Source organism: Erinaceus europaeus, chromosome 2, assembly GCF_950295315.1.
Source record: "Erinaceus europaeus chromosome 2, mEriEur2.1, whole genome shotgun sequence".
NCBI classification, from domain to species: Eukaryota; Metazoa; Chordata; class Mammalia; order Eulipotyphla; family Erinaceidae; genus Erinaceus; species Erinaceus europaeus.
Window position 1 is genome coordinate 165,029,323 of NC_080163.1, and position 13,974 is coordinate 165,043,296.

Genomic DNA, 13,974 nt, shown 5'->3' on the forward strand with positions numbered 1-13,974 from the left:
AAAATAATTGTGGAGTTTGGGGCTGTTGGGTTGGGTTATCTTCTGCCTTATAAGTTACATACACACATGCACAAAAATCCATAGATACCTATAAGATGTATGTGAAATTACCACTTTACAAAAAATCAAAATAATTGTAGAGTTTGGAGCTGATGGGTTGGGTTATGTTCTGCCTTATAAGTTACATACACACATGCACAAAAATCCATAGATAGCTATAAGATGTATGTGAATTTATCACCTTATGAAAAATCAAAATAATTGTGGAATTTGGGGCTGTTGGCTATTTGTCTGTTGGCCAAGACTACGGTTGTTCAGTTTAGGAAATTTTTTCCCCCAGTGCTAAGAGAGGAGCTGCCGCTGGAGGGCACTTAGCACTTTTTTTTTTATTGTTTGACAATTAAAAAAATATCAGAGTCTAGTTTCCTTGCCTTTCTTTTAAAGAGAAGACATTTTTCCCCCTCCTCCAGAGTTATTGCTGGGCTTGGTGCCTGCACCATGAATCCACCACTCCTGGAGGCCATTTTTTCCCACTTTTTTGTTGTCCTTGTTGTTGTAGCCTCATTGTGGTTATTACTATTACCATTGTTGATGTTGTTCATTGTTGGACAGGAAAGAGAGAAATGGAGAGAGGAGGGGAAGACAGAAAGGGGGACTCCCCTGCAGGTGGGGAGCCGGGGGCTCGAACTGGGATCTTTATGCTGGTCCTTGCACTTTGTGCCACCTGTGCTTAACCCACTGCACCACCACCCGACCCCCAGAGAGAAGACATTTTACCAACAATACAGATACAGTTATCTTCTCATTCAACTGCATGAGTTTGACCTCAGGTTATTTACCACTTTTGTCTCTAGTCTTTGCAGTCCATAGAACTCAGCTCTTCTAAACACCCCCCACCCCCGGGAGCCCCAGTGATTTCACCTACAGGTTATTTAGGAAACCGGAGTCTATGTATCTGCTGCTTTCTGACTTGAACTGCCTTGTCTTCAGCACTCAGATAATTAATAAAGGAATGCTGCCTCAGGTGTTACTGTGTCTGGTTTTGAGAGGCTTCCTTGTGCCCGTATGAATGAGATACTCTTTCTAGAGAGCTTACACAACAAGATTTCTTTCACTGCCCACGATGACATCTTTGGATTGCTCCCAAATCTTTCCTGCATCCTAAAATTGTCTATTTCTCCCACCTTGAATATATGTGGATATATATATCCAGGGTTATTGCTGGGGCTCGGTGCCTGCGCTGTGAATCCACTGCTTCTGGAAACCATTTCCCCCATTTTTGCTGCCTTTGTTGATGCCCTTGTTGTTGGTATTTTTATTGTTGCCATTGCTATTGTTGTTGCTGCTGCACAGGACAGAGAGAAATCAAGAAAGGAGGGGAAGATAGGGGGAGAGAAAGACAGATACCTGAAGACCTACTTCCCTGACTGTGAAGCAATTCCCCTATAAGTGGGGAGCTGGGGGCTTGAACTGGGGTCCTTATGCAGGTCCTTGCGTTTCATACCATGTGTGCTTAACCCACTGCACTGCTACCGCCTAGCTCTCTATTTTCTAGTTTTAAGGTCTTCCTTGCAAGTATATGGGTATGCTTACATGCTGTTTTTACAATTAGTGGTAATTTTAGGAATATACAATGTCTCATCTTAAAATACATTTTCAATTTAAAACTCATCCCTGGAGATGATTAATACTTGTATTTATATACTATTTGCATTTATGTTTCGTTTGTCTCTTACTTTTTTTTTTGCCTCCAATGTTGTTGCTGGGGCTCAGTGCCTGCACCATGGATCCACTGCTCCTGCAGGCATTTTTTCTGTTATTAGACAGGACAGAGATAAATTGAGAGAGCAGGGGGAGATAGAGAGAAAGATAGACACCTGCAGACTAGCTTTGCTGATGTGAAGTGAAGTGACCCCCCCTGCGGGAGGGGAGCCAGGGGCTTGAACTGGGAACCTTGTGCAGGTCCTTGCACTTTGTACTATGTGTGCTTAACCTGGTGAAGCACCGCCTGGCCTGGCCTTTACTCTTTCACTAATATTAAAGTATTGTTTTCATTATGATTGCCACTGTCCAGTCAGTAAGGTGGTCCTGACTTTAATCTTGTGATACAGCTATTATCACTATCATTCAAATTAACAGTTGAAATTGCAGCTAGAGATATGTTTTTAACCAATCAGACACTGAAGAAATGTGACCACTAGCTAATTACAGATTGTGTTCATGTAATTGGCAGAGCTGCTCTTGCTGACACTGAAGTTGATTGCACTCAACTCTTAGACTTTCTGTAGATTCTGACTTAGAAAGGTACATCAAAACTCTGGTGACTGGTATGTGCCAAATATGTATTCATAGGCTTATTAATATTTTCTCAGTAGTGTAAAGCCACCTGTATTCTAAGGCTCATTGGATCAGTCAGTCAGATGTGTACCATACTGGTAGAACCTGAAGGTTCACAAATGAGTAGGAGCACAGCACAGCGTCTGCTTGACGACTTAGCTTCCTACCCACCGCAGCATGTCCTGCTTAACAAAGGCAACTCCCCAACCTGCAACATCCTGCTGACCAGGCAGAAGGGAAGAAACCAAAAGTCGCAACCCCTACCCCCCTGCTTCCTCCTGCTATGGCTTGGGAACACTTTTTTTTAACTAAACTAACACGATGCTTGTCACGTAGCCCCCCTGCCCTAAACCCTATATAATCTCAATAGAAACTATAGAGGGGGTCAAGCATTTCTGACCACCACTGCGTGGTGGCTCAGTGTGTTCGTCCCTGGCGCCAGCTAATAAAGACTGTTGATTTTACATCGCTCTGGTCTCTTGGTGATTTCTGTGGATTACCGGACCCTAACACACGGAGGGCGCCTAGTGTGGTGCCGCGGAGGTGCGACGGTCCCTCCTCGGCCCTGTGAGCCCAGTAGCCGGGAGACCCATGGAGGGGCTGACCAGCAAGAGGGCTACATGCTGACTGGGACTCGGGTTCTGGCGCCGGAGGGGCAGCCGCTGTGGTGGTGGTGGTGGTGGTGGTGGTGGTGGTGGTGGTGGTGGCGGTGGCGGTGGCGGTGGCGGTGGCGATGGCAGCACATTGCACCCCCCCAACCTCCCTGGTCAATTCCCTGTGGTGATGCTCTCTGGGACCCGGGGGAAAGGAGAGGTGTGGGGTCGCTGGTGCAGGGTGGCCTCGGCTGCAGCTACTGGGGTGGGGGGAAGGCGTGTGCCAGCAGGGGGTGGCTGATGCCCTGCTCTCCAAGTGCCAGCTAGCGTGCAGGGCTTTTTTAGGGGTGGTTGCTAAGCAAGGCACTACCAGGCGCAGGATTTTGTAACCAAGCCTTTTGTAACAAAAGCAAATTAATATGTAAAATATGATAGATTCCTTGTGCAGGCACCAATACCCAGAAATAACCCTGGTGAGGAAAACAAAACACAGAACGTAAAAAAAAAAAATAAACAATGATGTTGAGAGAAAAAATTTAAAAGAATCTGGAGGAGCTGGGCGGTAGTGCAGCAGGTTAAACGCAGGTGGCACGAAGCACAAGGACTGGCCTAAGGATCCCTGTTCGAGCCCCAGGTTCCCCACCTGCAGGGGAGTCCTTCACAGATGGTGAAGCAGGTCTGCAGGTGTCTATCTTTATCCCCACCCCCGCTGTCTTCCCCTCCTCTGTCCATTTCTCTCTGTCCTTTTTAACAATGACGACATCAATAATTACAGTAATAACTGCAACAATAAAAATGAACCAGGGCAAAAAAGGGAAAATAAAAAACATATATACTTTTAAAAAGCACATTTAAAGAATCTTGGAGTTGGGCGGTAGCCCAGTGGGTTTAGCACACATGGCACAAAGCACAAGGACTGGCCTAAGGATCCCGGTTTGAGCCCCCAACTCCCCACCTACAGTGGAGTTGCTTCACGGGCTGTGAAATAGGTCTGCAGGTGTCTTTCTCTCCCCTCTCTGTCTTTCCCTCCTCTCTCTATTTCTCTGTCCTATCCAACAAAGGCAACAATAACAACAACAATAGTAACTACAACAATTAAACAAGGGCAACAAAAGGGAATAAATATTTAAAAAAAGAAGTTAAAAGAATCTTTAAATCTGTAGCAAAAAGGTAAACAGTAACAATTCAGTGTACATATCCTTGTAGACTCTATATGGAAGCCAATGTGCAGACATCAGAGGAAACAACACTGCTGTTTGGGGATGGTCTAGATGTGAATTGATATAGTCCCAGAATGAAAAAAATGTTTCTGGACTGAGGTTAGTAGTCTTTCTTAGTTATGTAGCCTTTCCTCTCTTTGTACACATTTGAGAATATTAATAATAGGGTCAGTTATTATTAAGAACTTGAAACAACAAGGGCAACAAAAGGATAAATGAATAAATAAAAATTTAATAGAAGAATTTGAAGGCATCTTGTAAATAATTAACAAGTGTTATACATATATGTATATATATAAGATTTATATAAATATAAAGCAAATTCAGGGCCTGGCGGTAGTGCAGTGGATTATGTGCACACAGTACAAGGTGCAAAGACTGGCCTAAGGATCCTGGTTGGAACCCCTGGATCCCCACCTGTGGGGGGGGGTCACTTCACAAGTGGTGAAGCAGGACTGTAGGTGTTGCTCTCTTTTCAGTCTCTGTCTTCCTGTCCTCTCTGTTTCTCTCTGTCCTATCCAACAGCAATAGCAATGGCAACAATAACCACAGCAGTAACAACTAGGACAAAAGAATGGGAAATAATGACCTCCAGGAGCAGTGGACTGTAGTGCAGGCACCAAGCCCCAGCTATAATTATGCCTGGAGGCAAAAAGAAGAAATCTTTTGTCCATTCTCCCAGAGGGATAAGGATTAGGCAACCTTCCAGTGGAGGGGAGGGTATAGGGAACTCTGGTGACTGGAATTGTATGGGATTGTACTCCTCTTATCCCACAATCTTCTTAATCATTATTAAATCACTAATTTAAAGAAAGCAAGAGAAAAAAATCTATAAAAACACAGAAGCACACTATCTGCTAGCTACCTTCTTAGTAACTTTCTGAAGCTCCACATTCATTCTGTAGTATATTTAGAAAAGAGTTTAGCCTAGCTAGCTTAACAAAAATACTAAAGAAAACATGTTCTCTATACACTTGGTGAGGGAGGAACATTGCTTGTTTTTTTTCCTATTTTTATTAGTGATTGAATAATGGGTTTAATTGTTTTGTTGTTATTGTTGAGTCATATGATTGATTTATTGTCATTTGTGATCAGTCTCTTGTCAGTTTTGTGACATCCAGGTATCTTCTCCCAATTTCCGGGTTACCTTTGTGTGTGTGTGTGTGTGTGTGTGAAGTTTTCTTTTAATGTGTAGAAGCTGTTAAATTTGATATAGTCCCAGTAATTTAACCTTGTTTTAGTTTTGCTTACCCATAGTGTGATGAGTCTCCATATAGAGCCTGATGTTAAATTGTGGATGTGTTTCACCAATGTTTTCTTCTCTATATTTTTTAGTCTCAGTTCTAACAACAAGGTCTTTGGTCCATTTTGAGTTAATTTGGCATATGGTGTTAAAGGCTGGTGCAGATTCATTTTTCTGCAATTGACTACCCAGTATCAGCTGTTGAAGAGGCCTTCTTTCCCCCCAATGAAAAGGTTTTAGTCCTTTATTAGTACACACATAGGGGTTTATTTATGGAATTTCAATTTCGTTTTGTTGGTCTATAAATTGGTTTTGTTACAGTGCTATAACTTTTTAATTGCTATTGTTTTGTAGCATCAACGGAAGTCAGGAATGTTATGTGTGCATTGTTTGGTTTTTGCTAGACTGCTATGGTGCTGACTCCCCTCTGGACATCTTTAATAAAATATTTTCAATAAATGTGAAAACACATACTTTGGGATTCATAGTGTGATTATTAATACATGATTTTTAGTTTCTATACTTAGCATATTTAAGATTAAAGTAGATTTTTAAATTAATTCAACTATATATAATTAAATGTTTATATGGCAAATTTAGTAAAAATGTAAAACCAAGGTCTCTTTTGCAGTCTTCTCCTTGGGAAACAGAAGATGGCTTGTCATTTTTTTATTAATTTAAGGCCTTTATTAACAGATGCTGCAGCTTGTTGCCTTTTATTTTTTGAAAAAATCAAGTTGTAAACTTTTATTACAAATTCAAAATGAGGTTCTTAAAAATCTCAACTTGACCAGATATGAAACAATTTAAAATCCTTTCAAGGTGTATTGAGAAAAACCAGGCCTTTTTTAAAAAAAAAAAACATGTTTGACATTACCAAAAAGAGACATCTTTAGGTAAAAATAATAAAAACCCCCTTGCTGCATAGATAATGCAGATAGTTCTGGTTATCTGGTCAAGGGGCAAAAAGCAAGCACTTAAGGTCTTCAGCTCATTCCTGTTGTTGAAACCATATCTGCTCCTTACATTGACCATTTTACTGTTCCCATAACCTTCATTGCCTTGATCTTCTTGTCCCTGCCAGCAGGCGCCACCGATGTGAGGCTGCCTGGGCAGCCGCTCCCTGTGCCACTACCCGTGGCAGCAGGCTTGGTGTCGGTGGTGCTGAGGGCGGGGGCGGCCTGCGGCTGCTGGGTCTAGGCCACTCTGCTCATGGTTGCCATGATGGTGACTGGGGCCAGCTGCTGCAGCTGCAGCTCCTCCCAGGGTGTGATGGTAACTAGGAGGCGGTGGCACTGGGGTCCGCTCTCAGCTTGTCATTTTTAAACCAGGTTCTAGTAGGAATGAACATGTCTGGCTCCACTCAGAAAAATTTCTTTTTAATATTTACTATGGTTTTCAATTTCCCTTCCTTTCCCATCCAAGTTCAGCTCATTAGCAAATCTTAGCAAAGATCTTGTTTAATATTTTGGCATCTATGTTCATCAGAGATATTGGTCTGTAGTTTTCCTTTTTTGTTCTGTCCCTATCAGCTTTTGGTATCAGGGTGATGTTGGCTTCATAGAAGGTGGAAGGGAGTATACCTGTTTCTTCAATCTTATGGAAAAGCTTAAGAAGTATGGGTACTAACTGTTTCCTGAAAGTTTTAAGGAGAATGTTGTTTAGTTTCCAACTTCTGTGACTTTTAATAATCTTCTGTTTGTTGTTAAATGTTAGTTTTACTCCACTGTGGTCTGAAAGATACGTGGCATGATTTTGATGCTCTTGAATTTATTGATGCTGTCTTTGTGGCCTAATATGTGGTCTATCCTTGAGTATGTATTATGTGGATTTGAAAAGAAGGTGTATGCCAGTTTTTTGGGGTGAAGGACTCTGAAAATGTCCAAGAGGTCTAGTCTGTCTATCTCTTCATTCAATTCTCTTGTATCTTTGTTGGTTCTCTGCTTTGTTGATCTTTCTAAGTGTGAGAGTGGGGTATTACTGTATTATTATTGATGTATTATTGAAATTCTTTCAGTAAGCGCTTGACGTATTTAGATGGCCCCTCACTGGGTGCATAGATGTTAATAATTGTTATGTCTTCTTGGCTGATTGATCCTCTAATCATTATGTAATGTCCTTGCCTATCTTTTGTTACTTTTTTAACCTAAAATCTATAGTGTCTGAGATGAGAATGGCTGTTCCTGCCCTTTTTTGTAGTCCGTTAGCCTGTATGATAGTTTTCCATCCTTTCACTTTAAGTCTGTGTTTATCTTGTTGTGACAGATGTGATTCTTGCAAGCAGCATATGGTTGGGTTATGCTTTCTGATCCATCCCCCACTCTGTGCCTTTTGATGGGTGAGTTTAAACCATTGACATTTATTGATATTATGGATTTAATGTATTGTAGTGCCATTGTTCAAAAAAAAATTTTTGTTTGCTCTGATATATTGCAAGTATTTATAGTGATGTTCTTGTTTATAAGAGGTCTTTTAGAACCTCTTTCAGGGCCGGCTTGGTGATGGTTGGCTCCTTTAACTGTTGTTTGTCTAAGAAGGTTTTGATCCCTCCATCTAGTTTGAATGAAAGTCTAGCAGGATATATTATCCTTGGTTGAAACCCTTTTTCATTCAGGGCTCGATAGATATCTTGCCATTCTCTTCTGGCTTTTAGAGTTTGATTGGAGAAGTCTGCAGATAATCTTATGGCATTTCCCCTGTATGTGACTTTTTGTTTCTCTCTTGCAGCCTTTAGGATCCTTTGTTTATCCTTACTTATTCTCATAGTGACTATGATGTGTCTTAGTGTCTTCAGGTCTAGGTTGTATCTGTTTGGAACTCTCTGGGCCTCTTGAATCTCGATGTCCTTTCTGTTATTCAGGTCTGGGAAGTTTTCTTCTATTATTTCCTCTAGAATGTTTGCTTCCCCTTCCTCTCTTTCTTCCTCTGGCAGACCAATTAAACGAATGTTACTTCTTTTGAGATCATCCCATATGTCTCTGTTGTTGTTTCCAGTGTCTCTCAGTCTCTTTTTGAGCTCTTTCACCTCTTTCTTAGTTTTCTCTAACTTACCCTCTGTCTGACTAATTCTGTTTTCTGCTTCTGTTAGTCTGCTTTCCCTTGCCTCAGCTTCTTTCTTCATTAGAGCTATTTGAGGTTTCCGTTCTCTAATTGCCTCAAGATAATCAGTATTTTCCTTGGGGGTCTCAACTTGTTTTCCGAATAGTGCCATTCCTTTCCTCCAAAGTTGTTTTCATTTCTGTCATTAATAAGTTTATTATTGCTTGTATCCTTTTCTTATCTATGGTTACTTCTGACTGATTTGTAGTTTCTTCTGGGCTCTTGTCTTCATTCATTGGAGTAGCAGTTTTATTTGTTTTTGATCTACCCATTTTTAATGTGTTTCTTTTTTCATGCTCTGTTATTCCTCTTTTGTTGTGAAGAGTACAATTAACACTGTACTAAATACCTTTATGACAATTGCACTCACCAGCCTCAGGAATTACAATAGCAACTGTAGCAAGTATTGAAGCAGTTTAATCACTACCAGTTAGCCAAACAATATCTCCAGTCTGTGAAAAAATAGTAACCAAATCCCAGTGAAGAAGAAAGAGTAAAAAAAAAAAGGGGATAGCAAGAATAGACAGTTATGCAAATCTACTATCCACTGTATATTTTAGGGGTAACAAGAGGGGAAAGGGAACTAGAGCAGAGATAGACACATAGAGAGTCCACTCTGAGTCAGATTTCTTCCCCAAAATAATTCACAAATTCATAAAGGCAAAGAAGAAGGAAGGAAGAAGTGTATGACAAGATAAAAAAGAAACAAGAGAGAGAAAAGAGAAAAGATAAAAAAGAGCTGTAATTAAAGAGCAGTGAAAGGAAAGTTTTTTTGATTACTTTATTTTTAATTTAATTTTTTTAATTAGCTAGGAGGAGGAAGGCGAGAGTCTGTAGAGGAGGTAGGAGTAATGAGACAAGTTCCTCCCACAATAGATAAGATGCCCTCTATCCTAGCAATGAAAGATACCCTAAGAGTTAATTCTGATCAACCTAAAGGGGGGAAGATATATGCCTTTACATAATATTAATAATAAAATAGAGCAAGGTAAAAAAAACACCCTGTCCCAGATTACCTCAAAGCTCGTGAGCAGAGGTAGGTGATTGTTAAGAAAGAAGAAGAAAAAAATAATAAAAAAAACCTCAGGACTAGACAAGGATAGCTGGGATAGACAATTATACAAATCTATTATCCACTGTATATTCTAGGGGTAGCTAAAGGAGGAAGGGAAGTTGATCAGAGATACTCGTAGTGAGAGTCCACTCTGAGTCAGATTTCATCCCCAAAATAATTCCCAAACGTGTATCAGTGAATTCAGTGAAAGCACACTCTTTGGTGATGTGGGGAATGGGGCCTGTGGCTTTGGAAGCCACAAAAAAAGAGAGAGAGAGAGAGAGAGAGAGAGAGAGAGAGAGAAAAGACAAGAAAAAGAACAGTAATAAAAGAGCAGTTAAAGGAAAGAGTTTTTTATTTGTTTATTTTTTATTATTTAATTATCTATGTGGGGGAGGGGTGGCTACATAGAAAGAAAAAAGGCCAGAGGTTTCAGAAGGGAATAGACTTAGAATGAATGGTACTCCCTGGTGGGACAGGAATCTTGGTAAAGAAAGAAGCTCAGCAGAGGAGCCTGCTAGGAGGTGGTCCCCTGGGATTGGTTATGGGGGGGGGGGTGAGGGGGAGGAGGTTCGCTTTGGGAATAATAATTTAAAAGAAAAAATTTTTTTTCCTTTTTTTCTACTCTATTTTTAACCCAAATTAAGTTATAGTCACCTCCTTGGTGTCACCGCTAGGACCCCTTATTGACTGGCGTACTGAAGGCAGAAAATCCTACCATTTCCAGACAATGTGGTCAGAGCTCAAGCCACTAGCAGCTTCTCAGTCCACCATGTTCCGGGAACCCCGCTATTCTTTTTTAAAGTTTTATTTATAAAATGGAAACATTGACAAGGCCATAGGATAAGAGGGGTACAATTCCTACCACCAGAACTCTGCATGCCATCCCCTCCTGAAAGCTTTCTTATTCTTTATCCCTCTGGGTGTATGGACTTAGGTACATTATGGTGTGCAGAATGTAGAAGGTCTGGCTTCTGTAATTTCTTCCATGCTGAACATGGGTGTTTACAGGTGAATCCATACTCTCAGCCTGTCTTTCTCTTTCCCTAGTTGGGCAGAGCTCTGGGGAAGTGGGGCTCCAGGACACATTGGTGGAGTCGTCCGACCAGGGAAGTCCGGTAGGCATCTTGGTAGCATCTGAAACCTGGTGGCTGAAAAAAGTTAATATATAAAGCCAAACAAATTGTTGACCCATCATGAACCTAAAGGCTGGAATATTGCAGATGAAGATTTGGGGTCTCCATTTTGAAGATAGCTAGTAGGCCTATTTTAGTTGTATTCCAAAGGGATATATATTCCAAAGGGATATTATATTCCAAAGGGATATTATATTCCATGGGATATATATTCCAAAGGGATATTATATTCCTACTGCTTTGTCCTCCTCTCAGGCAGTCTCATCCTGCAGGTAGCAGGATGGGTCTGGGCAAAGCCCTATTTCTTTTTCTGGCTCTGAGATTTTGAACTTTACATCCTGTCTCTAGATTCTATTCAAACTTAAGTCTGTCTCTAAACCCTAACACCATCAACACAAAATGAGTTGAGTTAGATTCTTAAAATTTATTTTGGATTTGAGTCCCCACCACACCTGCAGAGGAAAAGATTTGTGAATGGTGAAGCAGTGCTGCAGGTTTCTCTCTCTCTCTTTCTCTCTCTTCTCCCTCTTTACTTCCCATTTCCTTTTTGATTTCTTCTGTTACTATCCAATAAACAAAGATAATAAAAATATTTTTATTTTTTAATTTTTAAAATACTTATTTTCCCTTTTGTTACCCTTGTTGTTTTATTGTTGTAGTTATTATTGTTGTTATTGATGTCCTTGTAGTTGGATAGGACAGAGAAAAATGGAGAGAGGAGGGGAAGACAGAGAGGGGGAGAGAAAGATAGGCAGTGAAGCAGGTCTGCAGGTGTCTATCTTTCTCTCACCCTGTCTTCCATTCTTCTCTTCTTCCCTTTGTCCCAGCTGCATCCACAGCAGCACCATGGAGCCCTGAGGCCCGTGCTCTGAGACCCTGTCGCCCCCTGTCACATTGAGTAGCATAGCATCGCATCACCCCCAGGCAGCATTGAGCCATGCCACGTTGTGTCGCACCCATAGGCCCCAGCGCTGGGGCCTGGGCCCTGTGCCCTGAACGCCCAGCAAGAACTGTGCGGAGGCCCCGTGTGGAAGTACTGCTGAGGACTCCCCAAGGTGCTGTGCCAGACAGCAGCCAGTGGCCAGGTCCATAGTGCTGGAGCCCATCTAGTGAGATTCCTCCAATTCCAAGTAAGTGGCCCCTGGTTCCTGTGCCCTTGAAGGCTGGGTTGTTGTGCCCGCCTGGGAAGGTGCTGGGTGGGGTGAGGGGCGAAGTCGGGGTACAGCCGCAGAGGGACCAGAGCCCCCGGACCCAGTACCCCGGGACAGGCGCACCCCTTAGAGGTGGCTGCGGACCCCCCCAAACCTCCAGCACCCAGTGGCCTTGAGCAGGGCGCTCCCCAAGATGGAGCCATGCGCACCCCCGGCAGGGGCGCACCCAGGGGAGGTGTCCGCAAGCCACCAGACCCCGCAACCCTGGCAGGGACACCCTGGAAGGGTGGCTGTGCGCCCCCAGATCCTGCTGCTTTTGGCTTCCGTGAGCGCGAGAGTATGGACCCCACCGGAGAGTCTGGGCAGCCGGCCTTCCCTTTCCTTCCTGCAGGGAGAGGGGTCCTAGGTCCCTGGGCCTCACCCAGCGTGTCAGTGCTGGTGGCTCCAAGTGCCCCGAGGGTGAGGACCCACCAGCGCAACTGGAGTCCAGGCAGTGCGCCTCCCGCCCACCCCAAACGCCCTGGCAGGAGGGGACCCCGGAACCCACCGACCTGGCTTCAGGAGCAGCCAGGCCCAGAAAACTTCCTGTGTGTCCGCCCAGCCGAAATGTGCACCCGCTGTCCTTCCTCTCGGTGTGGCCCACGATGAGGTCCTCGGGGGACGGCTGTTTGGAATCCTGAACTTCGAGTTTGGTCTGGGGAAACATGGCAAGCCAAGCTCCCAAATTAGGGTGAAGGAGGCTGGGGCACGGGGTGCGGGTCCAGGTTAGGGGTCTCCTCGCACTACTAGAACTGGAGTGTTTTCTCTGCCTCTGTCTCTCTCAGAAGAGACATGCATTTCAGAGGGGTGCCCCAAACCAGCTGGCTCCAACCCTTGTTGAGCACTGGGCCCGGGCTGTGGATTGGGTCTGGGCTGAAGGTCTGGCACTTTGCAACCTGCTGGTCCTGGAGGGCACTGCCAACACCCACCCCCAACCCCCCTCGTCCCAGTGACCTGGGCCTGGCAGGGCTCCGTGTGTGGTGGGGGGTGGGCAGGGGTCGCCTGGGGTTCTTGTGTCTGTGGGGACAGTCCTGGGGAGACTGCAGTCTTCCTACTCACACAATGGGGCAGCCAGGATGCTGGCAGGTGGGAGCTGCACTAGGAGCCCCACAGAGCCAGGCAGCAGCCAATGTTGGAGCTGGGTAGGAACCGGGCAGGAACCGTGGTTTTTTTTTTTTAAAAAAAAAGAAATTAAAAAAAGGAAATTAAAAAAAGGAAAAATGTTATTTATTAATACAAAAAAGAGAAGCAGAGCATGACTATGGCACATGCAAATCTGGGGATTGAATTCAGGACTTAATGCCTACAGATCCATTGCCCTAGCCATTCTGCAATTCTAAAGTATAAATAGGTTATTTTATTTTTGTTGTTGTTGTCACCAAGGTCTCATTGTCTCCCTTTCTTTTTTTTTCTTGTCTATTCTTTTCCACTCTTTTTTATTTTTATTTATTTTTCCATTTTGTTGCCCTTGTTGCTTAACATTGTGTGGTGATTAATGTTGTTGTTGGATAGGACAGAGAGAAATGGAGAGAAGAGGGGAAGACATAGAGGGGGAGAGAAAGACAGACACCTGCAGACCTGCTTCACCACCTGTGAAGGGACTTCCGGGCAGGTGGGGAGCCAGGGGCTAGAACCGCGATCTTTCCTCTGGTCCATGAGCTTTGCACCATGTGCGCTTAACCCTCTGTGCCACTGCCTGACTCCAACTGTCTCCATCTCTTAACACTTTTTAAATGAGATTATAATATAGTCCTAGCTTCCGTAGTACATATACTAAAATTGGCATGATACATAGAAGATTAGCATGGCCCCTGCTCAAGGATTACACACAGATTCATGAGGCATACCATATTTTTTCAAAAAAAGGATTATAAAATATATGTACACACATATAAATAATTATAATCTTTTAAAGAGCCAGTTAATGCAACCTGGGAGGCGGTTCAGTGGCAAGAGATCTGGATTTGTATGTGTGGGATCCCAGGTCTGTCTGTACTCTGGTTCTACATATGCTGAAGCTCTTTTAAAAGATTTATTAATCAGTGAGGGAGAAAGGGAGGAGAGAGAGAGAGGGAGAGGAAAAACACTATAGCATCAGTCTG

General features: G+C 43.2%; 1 non-coding gene across 1 annotated transcript; it reads left to right on the forward strand.

Moving 5' to 3' along the window:
• Nucleotides 1-13,621: 13,621 nt before the first annotated feature.
• On the forward strand, nucleotides 13,622-13,728 carry LOC132537202 (U6 spliceosomal RNA). The gene has a single exon (XR_009548664.1). It is a non-coding gene; the product is annotated as a U6 spliceosomal RNA (small nuclear RNA).
• Nucleotides 13,729-13,974: the final 246 nt, after the last annotated feature.